Raw genomic sequence first — 24,579 nt, forward strand, 5'->3', positions numbered from 1 at the left:
GTGACCCATGCAGGAAAAAAAATAGAAGTATCCAGACTCTGTGATCAGTTCCAGATCCAGGATGTGGCAGCACTTTCAGGCAATGAACCTTCAGTGATTCAGCACATCATGTTAGATCGAACTAACTTACTTATTTATTTACTAACTTACTGCTTACCTAGAAGCAGTTCAACACATAGTCCTGGTCTTACTAATAAAATGATGTAAAGGTCTTTCAATTACTTTGATAAATAGTGGCAGATATTAAAGGAGCAAGAGGAATCATTCTTCAAAGAGTACTCTGATTGCCATTACAGAAATGTTTAAAAAAAAAAAAGTTCTATAACCTGGCGCTGTTTTAAGAAATGCTGCATGTGTAAAGAATTTGGGGCAGTTAATTTGGAAGTTTTAATGGTTTCATCTTTATGAATATTGATAAGAAAATAATATACTTTGGAGATTGTGTAGTTTTAATTCAGAACTGTAAATGGAGATAACTTGTTGGAATTATTGCACCCACTGACTAACAGTTTAAGGGTTAAAAGGAAGTGAGTGATACGAAAGTGCTCTTGCAGATAAAAAGAATCCTGTAATAGCACTTTTATCTAACAAATTATTGCATTTTCTTTGAGGAAATTTATTTCTTTTGGTTTGCAAATAGCACTATTCTTCCTTTTGATCCTATTCCTCTTGCAACTCTTTTCATGGAGACTCTACATCCTTTTCTTAATCTTATCCATAAAGTCCCATCAGTGAGATTTTTGGCGTATACTTATTGTAATGGACACAGATCAAAAGTTAATTTGATCCTTAGAATTCTGATTAATCTTGCAAGTGCTTTGAGCCACAGTTCTAAAATAACAAATAAAAAGATGAAGCTCCAAAAAACCAGTAGGTTAAAATTTCTTGAGAATTTGAGTGGATTTCTGAACACAAGGGGAAAATGAGTGTTCTGAGAGAAGACCTACACACTAAATTTAAGCCCAAATAAAAACCAAAAAAAGGAAAAAGGGAAGATTCTGCCACGCTGAGCACTAAAGCTAGAAATTATAGCAAAATTAAAAAGGTGGAAAATGTGTCAGAACAAAAATGAGTGGTACATTCTCCATTGGTAAACAGTCTCCTGAGACCCACTAAAAGCTGATTTGAGTCACAGCAAGTTCCTATAAACTGAGTTTTTGCTTTAGCACTAGCAGCTGCTAAGTGTTTTGTTGGTTTTCTGTTTTTTTTTTTTATTTTATTACAATTTGGAAAGTAAATATGAAATATTTTGGTGACTTGCCTTTCCTTGAGGATTTTCGTGCATGTAATCTAAGAATCCTTTTCCTTCAGACATTTTTCTTAAAAGTTTCCATATAAAACCCAGTGAGCTGAAAGAGAAACTGTATATTATACATGAAGAGAGTGGTGGACTTACAGATGAGCAGATTACAGCACTAAGAAGGTAATCTTTGGGGTTCAGTTTTTCATTTATAATAAATCCTATCTTCTGGAGAAGATATAATCTGCAAATAATGTGAAGTTTGGGAAAGATTCTACTGAGGCATTGGCTCTATCTTGACTGTGAATAGAATATACAGGTTGCACACAGGAATCTGTCCTTGCAACTGAGATCAATTTTCCCCATGTTGTGTAGGAAACGGGAGTGCAAGAAATGTCAGGGAATCTGACACGATTTCGTGGACTGGGTAGAAAGTGCAGAGTGATTGGAAGAACAGGTTGTGGCAGTGAGCAGGTGTAACTTGATGAGAAAACTTTTTATCTCTTACTACAGCCTTACCATCTATTGTGAGAACAGAAATGAAAGAAACAAAATGAACCCTGCTCCCTATTTAAAACATGTTTGGAAAAGAGGAAGCCAGAGAAGTCAGTGTTAAAGGAGCTTCATGGGATGATGGGATATTAAAAATATCAGTGTGCTGGGGGAAGTGTTCATGCTGCCCCAGGGCTTTACCAGTTACACCCCACACTGGTGTGCAGCTGATTGTGAGCTGATGGAAGATGCTTAGCCCCTCTGAAGGTAATGAAGCCTTGTTGCCTTTCAAAAGCTGACTTTAAAGGGTTCATTTGAAAAAGATAGATCTTACTGTAGTACTACAGTCTCTAATTGCAGTGGTGGAATTGGTCAGAAGATAATTGCAGTGGAATATCTTGGACATCAAGAGTACTCTCTGTTGTTCAAGCCCTAATGCAGCACTGCAGATTCAGTCCAGGATTTCCACGCTGTTGAAATGAGTGCAAAAGCACTGAGAACACTGATTTATGGCATCTGGGCTCTTTGCCATGAGACAATAATAATAATGATGGCAATGAAGCTTGAAAGATTTTATTTTTTCCTTGATGATTTCCGAGTCTTATTTTCATAGCAATAGCGCTGAGGAAATTTTTCTAGCAATGGAGAGACACTGGATGGAGCTGTGCTTTATGTTATATAGGATTAAGGATTCAGTTCCTGGCATTCTTATTTATTGACAAAATCTAGGAATGCATGCACAAATCTTGTACTGAATGGAAGCTTATTTTTCCCATTCCAACAGCTTTAAAAATGTTGCAGAAATGGATGACATGCATTGCAGAACTGAGGGTTGATTTTCCAAAGCAGTTCAGTGTCTTACAGCTCCCATTCAGACATCTCATCAAAAGAGCAGACACTTATCTGGAAACATTAGCACTCAGACGTTTCTCTTGTACAATGCTCTCCAGTGGAACTGGCGTGATACAAGTAGCAGGACACTTGGCACTTCTGAAGACCTTTCCACTCAATTTAGGTGCCATGGTGGAAAACTTTACTGTTGAAAAGTGCGGCCTCCAATTAATCGAGAACCTGTGGTTATGACAGGAATTTAAACAGGAAAGTCAGAGGCTGGAAAATTCTTTTCTCCAAATTATACCTCTCGTATTGTCTATGCCTGAGCAGGAAGTCTAAATTCTAATATTTTCAAATGAAAAATATTTCAAGCTGAAACCAAGATTACATTTTCAAAACTGTGACCAGGGAGCAAAATGTTCTGCTCATGTATCCAGCCAAGGTCAGTGGGGGTGGTAGAATACACTTAGAAACTTTAGGGCTTATTTTGATACAGAAACCTTTTCATAGTTCTCTGAATGATTCTTTATCCTGATGTCTTAAAATCAATAGCAAAGCATTCTTTGTCACTCTAAACTTAATTTTTAAGAACAGTGGGAGATTTTTCATTGCACAAATTCCATTAGAGTTGCATTCATGTAAGAATATATTTATGGAATGCATTCACATATTCTGGTTCTTCCTTCTCATGGCTTCCATTGTGTAATGCTTTAAGCTTTCAACCATCTAAATAATCTGCTGGTTTCTTTGAGTGTATGTAATGCATTAAAACAATTTGATGAATATCAGTTTTTCTGATTAAGTGAAGGCAGTTGCTGCCAACTTAGAAAAAAAGTTCTCTGAATTTACTTGATAAGTTAAACCATTTAAAATAATAAATAAAGAACAATTCATTTGCCAATAGATAACTGTTATTTTTAAATGACAATTTTTTTTTCATGATGATGGGGATGAATTACGTATTTTGTAATCTGCTTTAATATAAATTTAATAACTTAAACCCTGGCAATTATTCAATTGATGTGTCATAATAATTCATAAACAGTAAAAAACCCAAACTTACTCTTTGTCCTGTATTTAACGTGCAAAAATCTTTGCTTTATTTTTCTCATCTTTGAATAAATTTCCTTATTTCTAATGAAAATGTATATCTATCCCCTTGAGTGTTTAAAAACACTTTCTGCATATTTAGCAGCTTGTTTGCAGAGAAAGAAGATCGTAGACATGAATACTTGTTTAAGATTCTTACCATGCCCTCTCATGTGGTAGCTATAACATCGATTTCATTCTTATTTAAGATACACTATGAATTCCCATGGTGTATCACTCAGACAGGCAGGAAGATCTCCAAAGGAGAGGAACTGTGATGGTGTGAGGTTTTTGTTTTTTTTTTTTTCCAAGTGGAGGCATTTTTAAAGGTGTCAGTTTTCTAAAACTGCAGCTCGGGAGTATTGTGTCAGAATATTTGGTTACTTTGTGCAGTAGGAAGCAAGTTGCAGGGGCTGTGTTCTGTGCTGCCATAGCAAAAAAGGAGGAAGGGACCTCAGATGTGATACAGTGCTTAGAGAGACAGAAATGTTCTTGCCCACTCTTGTTTCATGAGCAATTAAAAAAAAAACTTTAAAAGTAGGAGTCTGTTCTGTGATTCTGTGAGTCTGCTCTGCTTTTGTGCTAGAAATAATTGCTGGGTCAGCACAGCCATAACTGCTCAAAAGTTTGTATGGTTTCCAGGTGCTTTTAAAAAGTTCATCTGATCAATGAAAACAAGGCACGTATACATCAAGCACAGAATTAATGAACCTTTTTGGAAATTATGGTCTTGACTCCTTTGTCACATGGTTTTACAATAGTCCGTGGCATTGTAAATTGTATGTAGGTCTGCAGGTGGACACTACTGGCAGTTATCTTCAAGACTTATATATATATAAGTATTTCCAGATATGCAGAAATATCTGCAGAACATTTTTGCTTTCCACAGCAAAGGTGGGCACAAATGCTTATAAAATTCCTATGGCTAAAGAATAAATATGCTATATGCAGAACACACTAAACAGTAAGAAATTTTGATACAAGGAATGGAGTGTATGATTTATGTTGCAAAAATGTAATTTTCATTTGCTGTTTTACAGATAAATGCTAACACCAAAAGATGCAGAAAGGTACCAGTCATTCAAGGGCTTTCCTTCAGAGCTGCACGTTGTTGATCAGTTCATGTTAAGGTAAGAGGGCACAGCATTAAAACATACCACATATTATATCTAGGACACTGTTTTCTAGATAAAACCACTACCAGAAGCTGTTTGATTTTTTTAAATCTTAGCCACAGTTTATATAAGAGGATTTATTTAATAAGGAGTTGAGAGAGGTGGATAATATAAAGAAAACTGTGTGGATTTCTTTGTGTCTTGAAGTTACATGCCATCCCCTTCCTCTGAAGTAGGAGCTGATTTATTCTGCAGTAGACTTCCAATATCTACAGGCATAAAATTGTATGCATTTAACTATTCTTATTCGCAGGAAATGAGTGTCATTGATTTTAGTTGTGTCTGGCCCTACTAGCAGAAAGAGGTTTCTTGAATTTGCAGATGCAGATTATACAGTCAGGTATTTTTATATTTGCCATCACTTGTCTGCAGGCACAAGGCCTATAAAAAAATTAACAAATAAGCAGAGAAATAAGGAAAACCACAATGCAGCTGAGTTACTCAATAAATGATGAAAGGTTTATGTGTATGTTTTGGTATAAACATGGGTTTTGATTTATTTTCTGTTGTTTTATGCAGATGTGTAAAATCCCTGACTTAGGCCAGAGGTTGGATCTCCTTCTTACCATACGTGAGCTCCCTGTGAACGTGAGAGATTTAGAGCCTGTAAGTAATGCAAGACTCCAGTCCCCTGATTAGATAGCAGAGAGCCCAGTGGCCTCAATACAGATTTCAAAGCTGTGTAGTTGGGGATTTTTTTAATTATTTTTTTCTTTTTTTTCCTTTTCTTACAACAAAACTTCACAGTCCATAACATGAGCAATTCATAGTCTGATAATCCAGGTAGCCTAGTGCATAAAAACCTACTTCATGGCACTGTTTAAAAGTAACAAGCAAAAAGCTTAAAAGAATTAAAAAGAATGACTATAAGTCATGTCTTTGATAGCTAAGGAATTGTAAGTACCATGGAACTGTTAGACACAGGACACCTTTGAAATACAAAGGCACTACCAGCTGGTGCATTTGGGATGCTTTTGGGAATCCAATTAATTTTATTGTTTTGTTAATGATACTATTCCACAGTACTGCTTCAAAATAAAAAAATTAAAAAAAAAAAAAAAAGAAAAAGACATGTGAGAACTATGATATGAATGTCTAAACATGTATATGGATTTCAGAGCATCTTTACTCCACTGAGGTTCCAGAAGCAGCTGTTAGTGGCAGTGGAACAGACTTCTGGAAAGGAGAGAGAGATAAGAGCAGAAAAAGATTTTCAGACTTTTATTTGGGGTTAAACTTTCTTCTTTCTTTGGCCAGTGGAAGACAAAAGTTAGTTTCACCATTAAAAGTCAATTCCTTTTGTGTGGAGGTTCCTGCTCCACAAGCTGAAAGGATCAATCTAAAGTTATAGATACTTAGAACAAGTTTATTTGACCAGCATCTCATTTACATCACAGAATAATGTGATAATGGGGTGCAGAAGGAAGCTGTTCACCATAAGGATTACAGCATTGCACTGAAAAGTTGCAAAACAGATTTCTAGTCCCTCTCTGCCTTTTTCAGGATGACTTAGGGGTGAGTTGGATGCAAACAGTGTTCCAGTCTCATGGACTGGATCTTCTGGTTCCAGGTGGCTGCCTTACCTGCCAGGGTTTGTATAGGCTTTGATTCAAAGCATATACACAATCTACTTCTGTGAAAAAGTTTCAAAGGTTTTTATCTCACTCTGCATGGGAATGAAAACAAAATTTGGAAGTCCTGCAAGTCTGAGTTATCCTTTGTCTGGCTGTGATTAAAACCATAGTAACAGTGAACAAAACTCAGAAAAAAAACAGATGGAAAGCACCGAGGAGAGGCACAGATTTCTGACCCTGCCTGGTATAATGCTTCACCTTTTCTGTTCTCTACTGAAACCAAATATCTGAATACTTGGAAGCTATAATATATACTGTTTGCTTTGAAGGATATTTAATGTTCATTGAAGGGCCAATTAGTTGTCTAAGTATTTTCTTACTTATGCATGCTAACGTGTATTTGCAAACCATTATGCACCTGAAATTCTACGGGACAATCTGAATATTGGCTTTCAGCACCCTCTGGCCCTGTGATGTGCTGTAAATGTTTAACATGGCTTTCAGCTCCTCTGCATGCTTCATCCTTTCCCTGGTTTTGAATTTGTGTGTTAGCAATTGATGAAGAGAGGTGTAGTGCTAAAAAATATACATTTCCTAATTTAAAACGAAACTACCTCTGTGCCTGTAGACCTAGAAGGAAGGTGGCTTTCCCAGGAAAACATAAATTGATGCTGAGTTTGATTACAGGAGATTATTCTTCTGCCTTGTGGGGAAACTGCTAAGAATTTTGATACCAGTTTTCAGCTAGTATAAACAGAAGGGAGGGAGGTGAAGGATGGAAAACCTTATACTGTGCTTTGGGCTATCTGCTTCCCCTGATGCCTGACATTTGGTGCAATCTGGTGCATACAAACAATAAAAATACTTTTTCTTCAGAAGCTCTTTTAAGAGATGAGGTTGGAGTAATTTTGGCAGGGCTGGTTTGGCAGCCAGAAAGGGTGTGACCTCCACTGGGGGCAGGGTAACTGTGCCAACACCAGCTTTATCTTGTTGGATGGCTTTTAGCTGGTCCTTCCTGAAAACCCTTGGCCTTTTTTCCTCAGGGAAGTTGAGTAGGAAGGTATCCACCAGCTAAAGTGTCACTTGTTTCAGGTGGGGACAAAGATTTTGCTTTTGGCAAAGGGAAGGTGTGGGAGCTATTCATTTACTCAGTTTGAATTGAGGGAAGACTTCTGTGTTTCAGTTAATAAACCAGAAAATCCAAGCAAGTAAGCTGCTGCAATCCAGCCAGAAATTTGTTGCTGTCTTGGAGTACATTTTAGCCATTGGGAACCATCCAAATGGAAAGGCTGGAGAAGAGAAGGCTGAAGGATTTCAATTGTCATATTTGACCAAAGTGAGTAAATATTTTTATTGTCATTAAAAAACATTATATTCTAGGGTAAGTTAGCCATTAATTTTAACTCAGTTTTGCCCTGAATGTACAGAAAGGCAATAATTTTTAATGAGCATCTAACATTTCAGCATCTGCTCTTGGTTACACTGGAAACAAAATCCTGTTTAACACTGTGTTCATTAATGTGTGTTATAACAAGATGCATTTCCCCATTTGTAGCAGCAGCACTGGTTTGATGCTGACACCATTGTGTTCCTAATTGGGTAGAACATCAAAATGCTGACTGCCCCAAGACTGAGGTCCTCTGGCTGGAAGAGACATCCAAGCTCAGTCCCCTGGTTAGAGGCAACTTTGGATAAACTGCATTTTGCAGTTTTGTGCAGTGCACTCTTGGATGGAGCCTCTTAATTTCTCTGTGGTCAGAGTATTTCTTCCATGGTAGTTGCAGTTCTATGGCATAATTTTTTACTGTGCCATTTTGCAACAAGTGGTACAATGCTATTTTAAGGCAGAGATTCAAAAGCACAATGTACAGAAATTAATAAATTCTAAGGGAGTCAAATTTACCTGCAATGGTTTCAATCCTCCCATTACTCCTCTGCTGGATGATGGAGCAGGGGACAAAGGAGGCAGTTGTGATCTTTGCTCTTTCCTGACAGAGATCTGCTGTACAGAAACACCATGCAGCTCGTAGTTCTCTAATTGTCTTTTCACTGACCTCGACTTGTGTGACATTAGGCTGAGTTTCCCATTAGTTTTAAGGAAATTGCTTTCACCTCTCCACCAGAATTTGCCATCAGAAAATGCTGCTACTGAGCACAGGTTTTTTTCCCCGTCTCTGCCTAGCAGTGGCAGAGCATCATATTCTTATCCTGGAAAGCAAGAAAAAGATACAAATTTCCTAAGCTGCCTTGTACCTTTAAGAGTATTGTTAGATTATGACTGATCTGTAAATGGGAGGGAAGGATTTTTACTTTGTTTTTATAAAACATCTTTCCCATCTGGACACTTAAATATATGAATGAGTTTTAACTCTAGTGATGACTGAGAGATGCAACTGGCATTCTTTTGTTGTTGTATACATAATGGCCACAATACCACATCTATCATAATAAAAAATGCCTGCAAACTCATTTTCTGCCACAGAGCATATTACCATATTCAATTAGGGAATTTTACTGTCTTTGTGAGCACAGCACACTGCTTTTAAGTGGAAAGGAATAATGAAATAATGACTGTGTTTGGAGGTCCAAAATCAATTAGGATACCTTAAGTTAAAAAGACCTGTTTGAATGGGACATAATAGAACAAGGAAGATCAATGGATATGAAAATGCTAATCTTAACAAAGAATGTGAAATACAGATTTAAAAGAAGTTTAATTTCACTGCATTTTCTATTCTTGTCAAATTTACCTGGGAGCTATCAACATCCTTGCTGGGTTTTTAAAAAAATTTTTTATTTTATTTTATAAAGTGTGATAATTCAATCTGTCAATTATTGCTCTGTTCTATCTGCAGTTACCAGTTGAGGGGTAAGGAGAGCACATTCACCTTGCTCCATGCCCTTGTGGATCTTCTTACATGAGCCTGATCTGGCCAATTTTTTTCAGGAGTTGACAGAATTTGAAGCTGTTCCTGATGGTAAGAGAAGGGAGGGGGAAAAATTATCAACAGATAAAAAAATTAAGTCCTTCAACTTCTGTGGAAACTCCCATGCTCACAATATTACTTATTAGCACAGCTTTTGCTCTCTCTTCCTTTCTAGCTTCCATGAAGGGCCTCAGTGCTGAAGTTGATGGTATGGAAATGTGGTTTCTAAATTGAGAGAAAGATTTTCATACATTGTGCAGTCATTTGGAACAGGTTTTTGTTGCACTTCTCTAGTTGGTAAAGAGAGGTAAAGGTTCAAAACATTGAAGTAAAGTGTTGCTATGGTGATACTTAACCTGCCATGTTGCTGTGAAGAATTTAAAAAAAAAAAGAGATATTAAAGTGTGTCCAGGTGGTTTAGAAATATAAAATATAAAAAATATATAAAAAATATACTGCCCACATTAAATTGAATTTATCATAAACTGCAAATGTTGAACAATCCAGGTATTCCATCAAAATTACAGCTATAGCAGAGTCTCCAGGAGCAGGTGAAAACTTCCAAGTTCAGTACTGAAATTCAGGAACTTCTTTTAGCCAACCTGATCTTCTTTAGAGAGGAGTCCAACACTAGCAGAGCCCACAGAAAGGAACAGAATAAGGCTGTTCAAATGTAGGGTAGACTTTGGGAGACATTTACAACTTACTATTGAACAGTATCATAAGATGACCACTGAATTCAATGGATTTTAGATTGAACCTTTTGATAGCTGGTAGAGAAGGTGTATGAGTGGCTGAAAATTACTTTTATTGTGATGAAATCTGTCTTTTGAAAATGTGGCATGGGTGTTGACTGTAATTACAGACCAATATATCCTACTTCAGCCTTTGATAACATCCCTGAATGACAGGCACTCTCAGCTTTCAATTTGAAAAGCCCTTGCACCTATTCTGCTGGGCTTTGGGAGTCAGCCAGGCAGGTAGCTTGAGGCTACTAAAGTGTCAGTTTTATTCTGTTCCAAGAAATTCCAGTCATTTAGCAGATGTAAGTAACTAAAAATAACACTGTTTACCTTCAGCCACTTCTGTTCTTTGGGGACAATACTGGTAGCTGTTCCAAATCACTAAATATTTTAGACAGTTTTGAACAGTCTTGGATGAAGGGGTACAGTGGATCACTGGCAAGAGAAACTGCTGGAGCCATTGAAGGAGGTGAATCACAGGAACTGGAGGAGAACTCTTCCCTCCATGAATTCCTGATGGCCTCAGCATATTCACATCTTCTGAGTCCCAGTCTCCAGGGCAGAGAGGGAAAGAGATGGACCTAATGCCACTGAACCAACCTTTCTCACCATGTAATTCAGGTCACATCCTGGAGTTTCTCTGCTGCAGGGATGCCAGGAGCACAAAGTGAAGGTGCAGCCTGGACTGAGCACTCCCCTGTGCTTAGTGCCAACTGGGAAGATTTCTTATTGTTACATAGAATAGAATTTTTGTTCTTTTCTCTTTAAAGGAGCACTGAACTTTCTACACAGGTTTGAAGAATGTTACTTCACTGCTAATCCCAATGCTCAAAGCTAGGAAAGGTCAGATTTATGGCTGCTGCATAACCATGCATCGACCTCATTATTCTGCAGTTGCTGTGATCACAACATTTTGTCTGTAAGACCCATGTCTCTTTCAGTTGTTCTATTTGAAAACAGAAAGTTAATATTCCTAGATGAAAGTATTACAGACACATATTCTCCTAATTTGTGTGTGTGTGTGTGTGTGTGTTAAATTAGATATTTGCAGTTGTTTTGGACACAACTGCATGCTAGTGAAATATCTCATTTTCTTTTTTGTTAGTTTTAAAAAAGGAATTGCAAAACATTGTTCAGTGCAGGTGGTTTATTAAGCCCAAGACTATCAAAGCAACACCCCAGGAGTCACAGTTCTGCAAGGAACTAAAGGTAACATTATAAAAACCTTAGTGTGAGCTGGAGGTAAAAAATGAGTAATCTGCCAAACAAATTTAGTTTGTGCTAAATCCTGCCCTTCCAAGGGGATGAGGAGCATTTGTTGGAAAGTGGCCCTGTATTCTGCTCTGATAGCATCTCATACTACAAGGTGCAGCATTCTCAAGGGTATTGCTGCACTAACTGAGCAGAGGGCTACTCCCAGTGCAGGCTTTCCCTGCTCTGTGATCTGATCCCGCTCATCTCTGCTGCCCTGCATAGCTCCATCCTCTGCTGAACTGGGTAGTGTTGATACCTGCTCAGTCCATGTTTCCTTCTCCCTTTGAACACTGTGCTGCTTCAAGCCATATTGTCAAAACTACAGACAGTACAAAGGAACCAGAATTAAGAAATTTTGTTTCAAAAATTCAGTTTCTAAAGCCGTGTGTCTTCCTTCTTAAGAACTTGCAACTGGGAGTGTTGGCTTTATGTGCAGAAAAGGCTACACTGTGCCAAATGGGGGTGGAAATTAGGACCTTAGGATACTTATCTAGTTCTGTCAGTATAAATAGATTTAGATATTGCCATTGGATGATACAGTAAAAAATTCTCTAACGTTGATGTTTCTTTTTTTTTGTCTTTGATGTCTTAATACTTGCAAGGAAATGTGTGCACTTGATGTATGCTTATCTTTTGTGAAATGTGAAATTTTTGTGACATTAAAATTTTGACTTGAATTATCTTGTTTTCACTGCTGTTGAATTCCTGATTTAATATTATGCTTCTATACCAAATTAAGAAGTTTTATTTTATTACAGGATTTAATTCAGGAATATGAAGGGGATCTATCCCAGCTGTCAAAAAGATGTGATGAATTGAAGAAGCTTTACAGCAACATACTGGTATGTATCATATTAAAATGTAATGAAAATAAATATATGTTTCTTAAAAAAATAATAAGAGGAAAGAAGTGCAAGGAGTTCCCATATTTCCACATGCTTTACAGTTATGCTGTCCATAGAAACTGAAAAAAAAGCCACAGTGGTAGAATGTTTTGAATGAAAATTTGGGGACCCATCTGAACAGACATTGAAGATTAGCTAGATGTTTGACCAAGAAAAATGAATTAGTAACCTTTTCCTAAAAGTAATATTTTCAGAATCTGCAAGCATTTCTTCATGTTTCTTGTGGTCTTTCACAAATGGGAAAAATATTTCTGTGTAGGCTAAAAAGCCAAATTTTTATGCTAGCAAGGGAAAAATAACACAATATAGAAAAATAACACAGTCCCAAGCCTATATATATATATAAAAGGACTGAGATAAAGAAAGAAGAATAAAAAAAGGTAGAAAATAGTGTATATGAGAGAATTAACAATAGAGTTACATGAGCAGATATGGTCAAAAATTAATCACGATATTCCAAAAGTGGGGAGACTTTTGCTGTAAAACTGTTGGGGGTTCCTTTCCTCTATTGGAAACTCTCATCTGAGACTCTTATTTGCATCTGAAGAGGATTTCATTTTTTGTGTAGCTGCACATTGCCTCAAGTTTTAACCCAGCTGCTTTTTGTGTGTGTGTGTCCCCCTTCTCCCCTGTTCTCCAAAGTTAGGCATCTGATATATTTCTCTCACTTAGAATGGAAGTTTTTCTTCTGAATAATGTTATACCTAGGCAGATCTTTTTGAATATTTATAAAGCAGCAAAAAATGTACAGCAAATATAAAACAGGATGAGTAATCAAAAGAGCAGGCTATCAACTCAACCAGGCTAGCAGCACTAGGAGGGAATAGCCCAGCTCACCTGGGGGAATATCAGATCTGAAAATGTGTTGCAGGTAGCCATGGAAATCATGTTGCACATCAAACAAAAATCCACAGGCCTACCTTTTTGATTTTATATTCTGCTTATAAAATCAATAGTGACCTTGGCTTGTGACACTTCCATGACATGAACAATAAACGGGGCTAAGTACCCGTGGTATAGCTGTGGGCTATCAACTTCTCACAGATGGTCATCACTCCAGGAAACACCTCTCTCATTACTCTTTAACTGCTGGGGCACCATGGGGGAGTGGTGAGGAGTGCCAAGGATCAAGGGCTTGGTGCACCCAGAGTTGCAATTAGGAACACAGCAGGCAAAACTTCATCAGGTGTCACTGGTTAATGTTAAAGTTTTTGTGACTGGATTGCACCCTGCTCACCATGGAATATAAACCATTTCTCTAATAGATGCATTTTCTGTTATGGATGGGTTCATCCAACAAACTGCAGGGCCAGGGAGCTTCACAATTTAGGGATTTTTCTCCTCTTCAGCTGGAGATCTCTGGTCCAGCCAGAGAGACAGGGTTATACTGAGACCCAGGTTACAGAGGTAATTCAGTGACAGCTCCTTGGGGCCACTTTTGCTTGGAATGTTTTGACTCTCAGCTTGCTGGAGATTTTAGCTGGTTCCAAGTTGTTGTTGTTGTTGTTGTTGTTATTATTATTATTATTATTATTATTATTATTATTATTATTATTTTTTAATTATTATTATTACCATTATTATATTTTACATCATTACTATTATTATTCTTATTACTACTATTAATGTTATTAGTGTTATTATTATTCAAAATATTGAAGGTGTTTCACTTTTCTCTTGCTCTTTTAATTTCATTAAGATCCTGGACATGGTTTAGATTACTTTGATAAGCTAATCTTACATATTCTTCTCTTTCCAATTTACAGGTAAAATTTGGGGAGCCACAGGACCTAGACTCTCAGGAACTATTTGGATGGATCCCTTCATTCATTCATTCATTCATTCATTCATTCATTCATTCATTCATTCATTCACAGTTTAGGAAGGTCTGTGCTGAGTTCATGCCATAAAAACAACACAAATCTTACAAAGAGGTGAGGGAAAGAGAAATGCAGGAAACAATGTTTAAGTGAATTGGTTTGAAAGTTTCTCTACTAATAATGTGTAATTTGTAAGTGTTATTTGACCCTGTAAATTCACAGATCACTTATGATCCCTCATTTTCACTGATCTAGGGGCTTTTGTACCTTGAAGTGCCTGTATATTTTTAAAATAAGACATTTTATAATTTCTCTTTTTAATCTCGTCCTTAAATATCCAGTCTTCTGACTGAATTTTAATTATTACTTTCAACAAATAAGTTTCTGTATGGTGAACTCATTTTTAATTATTTTTGATGTAGTTTTCTAAATAATACTTCACAAGTTTTGTAATGAAATGTGAAACTGTTATCCACTGAGGAGAATACCTAACAAAAATTCTTGCTTGTCTGTCTTCTTTTAAAGCATTGCAGGCTTAGTATGTAATGGAGAAAGTGTATGGGTGAATGGTTTGGTTTTTGTCCCCCCTGAAGTAGTACAATAAAATAGTGCTTTTTATGGCTAATGTTGTGTATTCAGGTAAAATATTATAAAAGTAATCAATATGTGAGTTTTGCATTATCAGTGAGAGAAAAATATCAGAGAAGCAAAGTAAAAACTTATCATGAGGCATCAAAGTAATGGATACTGGAGGTAATTATCTGTGGTTTTCAAGAGAAAATACTTCTGCTGCACTTGTTGGCTTTTACATATTTTTAATTAAAATAATTATCTAGAGCTCAAATTTAGGAGAAGAAAAGGAGGCCTATAAATGCAAAGACAAAATGGATGTTTTTAACACCGAAAGCAGGAAATAGTTTTAAAAGGTCATTGATGAAATTTGGCATTTTCTCTACCAGCTTTGCAAACAGTATTGTTTGACAAAAAGTGTTTTACCTGACTTAGTTTATGTCAGGCAAACTGAGCTCACATCTCACAGTGTGTGAGGTCTCAGTGTTTGGGTTTTGATGGAAATGCTGAATGTTCTCCCTGACTTCTGTGTTAAAAGGAGCTGGGGTGAGCCATCTGAAAGGTTTAGATGCACTTACATCTAAAAACTACATTACCACAAGCCTCTCTCAGCTGGCATATATCAGTTCTCTATATCCAGTGTTGCATTTGCTGTTCTGCATGTGACAGCTGCTGAGCATCTGGGGATTCAGAGAAAGGTCCAGGAAAGAGCCTGGGCTCCCACTGGTGCTGCAATGCCCAGATCCTTCGTTCTGGTCCTGTCAGAGAATAAAGGGCAATCACCAGGAATACAGAGACACTTGGAAATTGGAAAGCAGAGATAAAAGAAGCCCAAGATATTTTTTTTGCTCTCATGGCTTCTGTACTTTGAAGGTCACGGCAGGTTGCTGTTCCTGGGAGTTTACAGCTTCTGATGTGCTGTGGGTGGCAGCACAGCCCTCTGTGGGAAGGCAGAAAAATGTTCCTGCAGCTCATGACTCCTTCACCAAAGGCAAGGGCTCCATTTCACCAAAACCCCAATAAAGCTGCTGAAGGAAGGGGGTGCAGCTGGACCCCTGCCCTCCATGGCTGCTTCTGTTTGGAAGCTGAATCTGAGGGCAGGTGCACAAAACTTCTGTTTCAAATGAGTAAGTCGGGATCATAGCCATGGTCTAGCAACCGCACCGGTGGGTCAAGGGTTGGACTTGATGATCTCTGAGGTCCCTTCCAACCCAGCTAATTTTATGATTCTATGATTCTATGATAAATGCTCTTTTAAAATTAATAGTTCCCACTTCCATTTTGAGAGCTCCAAGCAAGTGGAATACTGCCCTGAAGTATTCAAAACCTTATAATTCTTCTCTTAAAGGAGAGCTCTGGCAAAGAGGATGCTGGGCAGGCAGCATCTCATTCCTGGCCAGTGAGTGGGAACTGCAGGGAAACATCTTTAACAGGAGGCACTGGGGGTTAGGCAGGTGTGCAGGGGAGCAGAGTTAATTGCCCTTCCAGCTTTGTGAAGAGCAAACCTGACACCACCTGTGGATTCCAATGGTCCTCCCTGCTTAATTTCTGTCTGAAAGCCACCCCTCATCTTAGGATGTCTAAAAAGGTCTTTAAGGAAGAGGATAAACAGGCTATGTATTTAGTATGCTTAACACCATCTTCCAGGCACCTGGCTATCACCTATGGAAACTGTCTGGTGTGAGATAGAGGATGCCTGAGCTCCAGCTCTGCATTGCAGCAGCAGTGAGGTGCCCAGAAGGTCCCCCCAGCTTTGTCCCCCCAGTGTTGCTGCCACGTGTCAGCCCCTGCACTAACCAAGGGCATCATTTCAGTTTCTTATCAGTCTTGCCAGGACTGTTCTACCAGTGAAGACCGTGCAGTCGTATTTCTCAGAGCCAAAAGGAATGAAGTAAACCAAAAGAAAACAGCCCCCAAAATGAATACCCTGGATACTTTACAGAAAATTATTTACTGAAGCAAATAAAGGGATTTAATTTTACCAGAACCATACTGGCTGTGTTTGCCTCAAGTCAGCATCAAAGCAGTGACATCCAGGTGACAGTGAAGTCAGTGGCATCTATCTGTACATCAGGAGCTATAGCTAACATCACTCATTTCTGATATAAAGAAGAAAATTATATTCCTTTTTAATTTTTTGCATCTTTATAACACAATGCTCCATACTGTGCATATATGTGCACTTAAACAACACCTGCAGTTTTTGTTGTGTGTTGTTACTGCTCCGAAATCTGAACCATCTTCATTTATATGTGAATCATGTAAAATAATCCTGAATATAAGTACCATTTCCATGGCATCAAGATCCCTGCATCCCTGAACAGCATTCATGATTGTCATGATAAATTTTATAGTTTTCTACTATTACCTTAGTTAAGGAGTTCTGGGAAGTCTCTTTTAACTAAATAGTTTTTCTCTCTTTTTTTTTTCTTTCCATTTTTTCTTCTTTTCCCTCATGACTCACTCTATTTCCTTTTTTTTTTTTTTTTTTTTTTTTTTTCTCTGTTATTATATCTAACAGCTTCTACTTGTTTTATAGCTCAGTTGGCATGGCCTCTTTCAATTAAAAATATATTCTACACAGTAGTCCATATCTGTGTCTTTGTGTAAATATCTTGGAGCATTAATTAAAAAAAAATAATGTCCAAATACCTTCTTGGCAAGAAATTCTGGTCCCTTCAGAGAACATGAAGGTTTCCTATGGAGTGGGAGCTTACTGAGGAGACTTGTTTCAGTTTTCTCAAACAAGCTATTTCCTCAGAGCCAGTTAATTTCAGAGACCTCTTTATTAGTATATAAAAATAAATAGACCTTGTTCCCTACCCAATTCTTTTTCCCCAAGTGTTATTTTGCATAAAATGAGGTTTTCCAAGTCTCTTAGATTCAACTGTATTACTAAGTTTTAGCAGTATGAAGAACAATAGTTGCTATACCTCAACATTTATTTGGAATTATATAGGCAAGCTCTAAGTTTCCATGTGGATAATGTCTGTGGAATCTTTCCTTAGCAGATGACAGTTTTACCTTGCAAACTTGAAGTCAGAAAAGTCAAAGCACCAGCCCTGTGTTTGTGGAAACTTGTACAATTGGGAGCCCTCAGACAAGTAGCAACCTGCAAGAACTGGAGGGGGTTTTACACCTGGGTTATTGGTTTTCCTATAGAAAAAACCCCAAACTAACAAAACTAAGGTTTAGCTTATTATGAAATACAAAAGTTTAATAATGATGTTAACTAAGTATTTCTGATCAGTAAAATTAGTGTCAATATTCAGTTGTGTGAAGCAAGGCTGTGGGTCAAATACTCTACTGATTTTCCTTCTGTGACAGCTCAGCTGTGTAAGAACTGCCTGACCCAGAAGGCAAGAGACTTTGATTCTTTCCTTAAAATGGGTAGCACTGGTAGCATGTGCTGCACTGCTTCAGCAAGATCAGGAAAGATAACTTCTGGCTCTCATATTAAACATTAGTTGTCTCCAGTTGTGTCCAAATGTGACTGAGAGGAGGCCTGCACTCTGGGACTGGAGCTCCTGATAGAAATCCCTGACTTCATCTGCCTGCCCAGTGGGTCTGGATTCAAATCTGCCTCGAGAGATGCTGTGAGAAATGGAGCTCATGTAGGCACAGGTCACTGGATTGACTTCAGCTCCCAAAGGGGCCAGTGTTACATCTGTACCAGCACTCACAAGGGTTTTTCAAGATTTCACAGTAAGAAATACAAATATCTTCCCCCAGAGGCAGAGATTTCCCAGATTTTTCTCAAACCAAAAATGTAAAGAGCTGAGATTATCCAGCACTAGACTCAGTGGAAAAAATTAACTTCCATAAACAGATAATTACATCCTAAGACAGTGTCTGAAGTTTGCTTTCCAGTTTTCCTGGGTGTTTTTTGTATTTGAACTGTCACAAGACCAGGCAACAGGCAGGGTGTGCTTGCTACTTTTTATAAATTAACAGCAAAGTAAACCAAAAAATTATGAAAGTGTTCTATGCGTAACAGCTTTGAAGTCACTTTTCTATGTTTATCTTCCAGTTTGAATTAATGTTTTTCAGATACAAATGCCAGCTGTAGAAGAAGAAAGGTTGTCTTAGACAAAGTGAATAAAAACATGGGGTGTATAAAAGGGAACCTGTTGGGCACTCACTGTACAACAACTAAAGCCTGAAAGTATTCTTAGAAAATACTCACTCCTGTGCTTAAGAAGTTGCTGGTAATAAAGATTCAGAAGAACCAACAAACAAATTTCAAGCTGCTTGCCTTAAAGAAGAATGTATTAAAAAACTCAAACTGAGGGGCTGCTTTGACAAAGTGCTGAGGTGCTCTGACTCAAGCAGGGACTCAAAAAGCTCTTGGTGAGATCCTTCCCTGCGCTGCTCACAAAAGTTTTGTTGTGGATATTCACAGAACCAAGATTGCATCCCCTGATTTGAAAGATGTTTTCTGATTGCCAAAATGCTAAATGCAAATACTCATTTTTTCACTCTAGCTGCTCAGTATCCAAGTAGAATGCACCAATAGATGAACCATCTACTTAATTCCCTGAGTAAGAAAGAAAACGAGAGCCTTTTACTGAAAACTCTCACTCAGACTCATGCAGGTATAAATACTTTGTGCAAGTAAGATTTTATTTAGCCTTAGCTTGAGAATTTCATGTCACAGCTGATGTTATACAGCTGAGAAGCAAACTGCACTTTCTTGGGCATAATTGAAATAATTACAGGATTGCTAAATGTGGTTGAGCCTTGCACTTGCTGCCTGTTTACCTAGGGATGAATTTTGTCTATTGAGAATATTTTAGTCACGGACAATCAGCAGTAATTAAACAACAGAAAACTACTAAGTAGATAAATACTCCTTTAGCTCATTTTACAAAGAAGATATTTAAAACAAAAGGTTTCAGGTTCAGACATAAATCTCTGAATACAATTTTAAAATGCTGCAATGTGTCTTGAAACATAAATAAATGACAGGCTTGCACAAGGATATATATCTGGTGATGTTTGCTATGGTGAGGTTAACATTAATGCTCATTAGCATTGAACTTAAAAAAAAGAATATAATTCCAAAGGTTATTGTCCAGAAAGATCAAGTATTGGTGGATGTATTTATGCAAAAACTCTTCTTGTAGCTCCTAGAAATTTTCCTGAACAAGCTGTAAAGGACTTGGCTGAAATGATGTAATTATAAATAGAAATCTGCTCAACTCAACTTCAAAATAGGAACCTTCTCTCGGCCACCAAATAATCCCCAGATAATATCCCAAGTTGCTGTCAATAATGCTTAAATTAAAGTTTGTTATTTGGAATCCAGTAGTTTAAAACAATCTGATGTCTCGCTTTGTTGTCAGGAATTAAGATGATTAGGAAAATTAAAAACAACTCAAATCCTTTTGTTTATGGATTTACTGAACTGGCCCTGGAAAAGGCAGCCTGGCTGTGCTGACTCTGCTCTCCAAGCCCAGCTCAGGCTGCAGTTGATGGGTTGGTGGGGTGCAGTGGCTGCAAGTATTATTTCTGTGCTTTGCCATCCTCCTTGTATTTCCAGGTTAGAAGGAAGAGGGAGACAAACCTAGATCCATTCTTATGGGTCTCTGTGTGTCAGTTCTATGTATAGTAATATTTAAAAACTTTTAAAATTAATCATATCTAAAGCCACACCTTCACCTTTCTTTGGTATTTGTAGTTAATCATTAGCACGTACTGTTATTAATTAGCCATTAATTTTGATGTATAATAATCCTGATACACAATAATAAAGTGCCTGGCTGATGGGCACTTCTCTGTCCCTTGCAACTGCTCTGATTGCACCAGATCCCTGGGGGTGTGCTGTGCAAAACAGGTGTTTCAGGGACTGAAATTTACAACAGCTGTGATCCATTTCAGCACTTCCCACCTCTTCCCATTGCAGCTGAGCAAGAACAGCCAAGTGTTACTGGGCTGGCCATGGAATATGACTGCTTCAAGAGTGGGGCAGCCAGTTGGAAGGAGGCAACCAAAGTGCCAGTCACTATTTCAAGAAATTTTTGTATACTTTTATATTGAAAATCTGTTGGTTAACACAAACCACGGGTGCAGAGGGCAGAGCTCACAGCTACCTCTCTTTTTGGACAGGGCTGTATAGACTGCATATAGCAGTCTATACAGTCTGAGGAGCTAGAACCTGGAGCTTGGTTTCCATTAATGTGGTGACTACACTTGGAATTTGGAGCCACTTCTGGGTACCAAATGCAGAGAAGTTATGCAAAGCCCGTGTTCAGGTTTGTAAAGCCTTTCTATCAATTTCTCTACCCCTTTCTGTAGCGAGAAGGCTGCTCTAACACACTCCTCAAAGGGTTGGAATACATGCAATAAATAGCTTCTATGTTGAAGCTTTTTTATCTGAATCCTTTGAGACTCAAATAACTGCTTATTAGCATTCATCTTGATGGACTTATCCTGTAGAAAAACTTTGAGCAGCCATACACAAATCTCATTCAATGCTGCCAGTGAAATTTTGTTGCCTGCTGAGTGAGAGTCAATGTTTCAAGCTGAAAATCCTGTATCATGTAGATTGGCATAATGCTGGGAAGCAGAACACTGCATATTAAAATTACTTTTGGAATGAGAGCCTCAGGGAAGGACACCCTTGTCAAGTACTTCGACCTCAGAGTGATCACTGAATTCACTCAGCAATTCAGAAGCACTTACTGTTTGGATATTTGTTTAGTTTTCTTTCTGTTATTGCCTAATATTTATCTTACACCTTTTTGTAATTTAGTTGGAGAGGGGAAAAAACAAAAAAAGGATCTGAGTGGTGGAGTCTGGAAGGCAACTTTGGAGGTTATTTGGCCTAAAGCAGGATGCCCAAAACTGCGTCCAGTGTGGTTTTTAATATCTTTGACTATGGAGAAGATGGAGAATTCAGCATTTGTCAGTAAGTTTAACATATTGGGAAGTTATTTGCTGTGGACCAAAAGAAAGACAGATTTTGAGCTCAGGAGCCTCATTTCCATAAGAGAGCAGGTTAAAAAAAACAACTACAGATTGTCACTTGTGAAAGCCAAGAAAGAGAAATTGATGGGTTTCATTGTCTTGATTTCTTAGCTGTGAAATGTATGTATTGTTTTCTTCCCTACACCTTTTTTTTAAAGCATTTAGTATGACAAAGATAGATATTTATTGTTCTTGACAAGCTTGGACAGAATCAGAGATGTCTGGTTAAAAACTACTCAGTGACAGGTCCAGGAAGTCACTCAAACTTAATGGAAAAATACTTTTAAGTCTTTTAAAAGACTTGATATTTTTCCATCTCAGAGGTGGCTGATGCTCCTCTATAAGGAGTTTTAGATTACAATATAGTTAATTATACAATGCTGGAGTCCTCTGGGATGAATTCGCTTTCCTACCTTAGGGGGGATTTGAAGGAACCCAGCCTGAATAGAAAATGGATACAACAAAAGCTGGGAAGTTAAAAAGCCAAACCTATAATATATATATTAAAAAAAAGTCTTTTCCTTCTGTTCAAGTTTGCACATCTCAATAGATGGCACTAAAAATCCTAATGCAAAGGCATTCCTTGTGGCTTCCTCCCTGAACATCATCACAAGACTCCAGGAAATCCACTCCCTTTAAATATCAAAAAAGCAATATAGTCTGTGGACAGCCCTTTAATTCACTACCTTAGGCACTTCTAAAAATGCAAATTATTCCCTCAGCAAGACTATTTTTAGTTTTTCATTGGCCCTTGCTATGAAAACCACTCAGTGAGAAATTTATCAGGGACAAATTCTCCTGAGGGGAAGTAATCTGGGAACCACAATGGATGTCAAAGGAGGTGCACTAAATTACACCATTTCAGGATCTAATTTTTCTGTGGTTTCCTTGACACCAAATTAGCAAACTATATCCACAAAATGTATTCAGTGGTTTAAAATAAACTGACTACCAGCAGATTCCTGAAGCTTTTGCAAACTTCAGCCTGAGATCACTGTAACCACCTTGCTCAGTGCTTTGGGCTCTGAAACTCGGAGCAAGTAAATAAAAAACCAAAACAAGATTACCAGACCATTGCGTAGATCCTGCTTCAAAAAATTATTTATTTCATAGAATTGCATAAATAAATCAATTGAAAACACAAATTTGTGCATAACCCAGCCAAGGTTAATGCTGAAATTTACTGGCTTGTTGTTGTAAACAATTAACTCCTCCTCTTCCTAGGATCTAGGAAGAAGTGAAAAAAAAAACATAGGGTTGAATTTTGCTCTGAGTTTTACACTGATGCCTATCCAGATTCAGTCTGTTGTACTCAGTGTAACAGTATAACTGTGGACTATTTCCAGACATCCATCAAAGAGTAACTGCAGAAACTTGCTGCTCTAAGGACTCAGAATCTGGCCATGAGAATTTCAGACCCTGATCTGCAGTTTCTGCTTGGGCCTGAAGTGTCCTCAGGTTTACAGTACTGGCCCAAACAGAAGGTTGGATGTGTAAGAAATGCTGAATAAAGACCTCAAATGCCAGTCCTGTCAGCATAGCTGAACAGTTTTACCTTTACAAACATGCAGATATCCTGCTGATTTCATGTTCTTAATCACCTCTAAAAGACCATGCAGAGTTTTAGAGTTCTGTTTTCCAAGATGGCCATGAAAACACAAACTTATTTTAACAGAGTGCCAGGGAAATTGAAGAAGCCCAAGGAACAGAAGTAGATAACTGGTTTTAATTGATTTCTCTTTTCTAATGATGCAGCAAGTTTTAAAAATACTTGAAGATGGAGTGGACAGAAGAGAGATACATTAAAAATAGGTAGACATACAGAAAAACTTGCTTAAAAAGCAAGCAGGGTGCTGAAGATGAAGCACACAGACACACACACACACACATATATATATGAGATCAAAACAAAGCAAGGAAAATCTTGCTTGATTCTGCAGCTGTTTGAAATAACAAATTTTTTGTTAAATTTAGTAATTTTGACCCACATTCAGTACATATATGAATGAGTGATGATTTTTATTATATTCCAATAGGCTTTATTTATATTTTAAACCTAAATCAACAAAGCGAAATTTATTTTATAAAATATTTATGAAATCTTCTTAAGAGCCATTAAGCTCATTAGCCAGGTGATTTAAATTTGAATTCAGCCAACAAACTGTAACTAGCTGAGAGCCACAGGGCCAAGCTGTCTAAAAGACAAGTTAGTCTGTACAGGAGCCAAGAGCCAGATGGAGACAACAGCCAACTCAGGAAATACAATATTTAGCCCGAAAGAATGTCAAAAGACAGTAAAAATCTGACCACAGAGTTCCATAAACAGAGGTTTAAACCAGCATCAGTATTCTGCCTTTGAGTCTCTCTGCCCTCTCTCTCCCCACTGCTCCCACTCCGGGTCACCTCCTGCATCCTCATTAGGAGGAGTTCAGCCAAAAAGCCAAGGAGAGCAAGAGCAGAACCGGGGGGTTAATCCTCAGAGGAGGCTGATGGGTGCTCAGCCAGCTCAGTATAAAACCATGTTACACATTCCACAAACAGAAAGCTCATCTTGACAGAAGGGGGAAATATAATTAGGATACAGAATAAAGAAAAGGAGAGGGAGGAGGGCTCCTGTGACTGAAGGGTTAGGAGACTTCACAGGGCCTCTAGACACAAGCACAAAGCTCAAACACAGGGGAGGAAGTCTGAGGTAGATTATTTCTCCCTTTTGTAAGGCAAATGACTAATTATTTAAAGCAAGATGGTTTTTTCCAGAGAGATTTGAAAGATGCCATGTAATATTGATACAGAAATGGTATTTAATGCAGCTTTACCAGGCAAGAAGTAAAAGAAAATGTAAGCATGTTGTTTCCTTCTTATTCTCCCTCTGGCTCTTCTGTTTTTCAGAAAGATGCCCAGCATGCCTGCCTTGGGGCAGAAAGTTCCCTGTGAAAGGGCAAAACACATCCAACTTGGGAGAGTTTTAGGATTCGGCAGTATGTGTC

General features: G+C 37.8%; 1 long non-coding RNA gene across 1 annotated transcript; it reads left to right on the forward strand.

Moving 5' to 3' along the window:
- Positions 1-9,265: 9,265 nt before the first annotated feature.
- Positions 9,266-14,067, forward strand: LOC139803662 (uncharacterized). Its single transcript, XR_011729101.1, has 3 exons — positions 9,266-9,382; positions 12,087-12,170; positions 14,000-14,067. It is a non-coding gene; the product is annotated as an uncharacterized lncRNA (long non-coding RNA).
- Positions 14,068-24,579: the final 10,512 nt, after the last annotated feature.

This window comes from Heliangelus exortis, chromosome 16 (genome assembly GCF_036169615.1).
Source record: "Heliangelus exortis chromosome 16, bHelExo1.hap1, whole genome shotgun sequence".
Classification (NCBI taxonomy): domain Eukaryota; kingdom Metazoa; phylum Chordata; class Aves; order Apodiformes; family Trochilidae; genus Heliangelus; species Heliangelus exortis.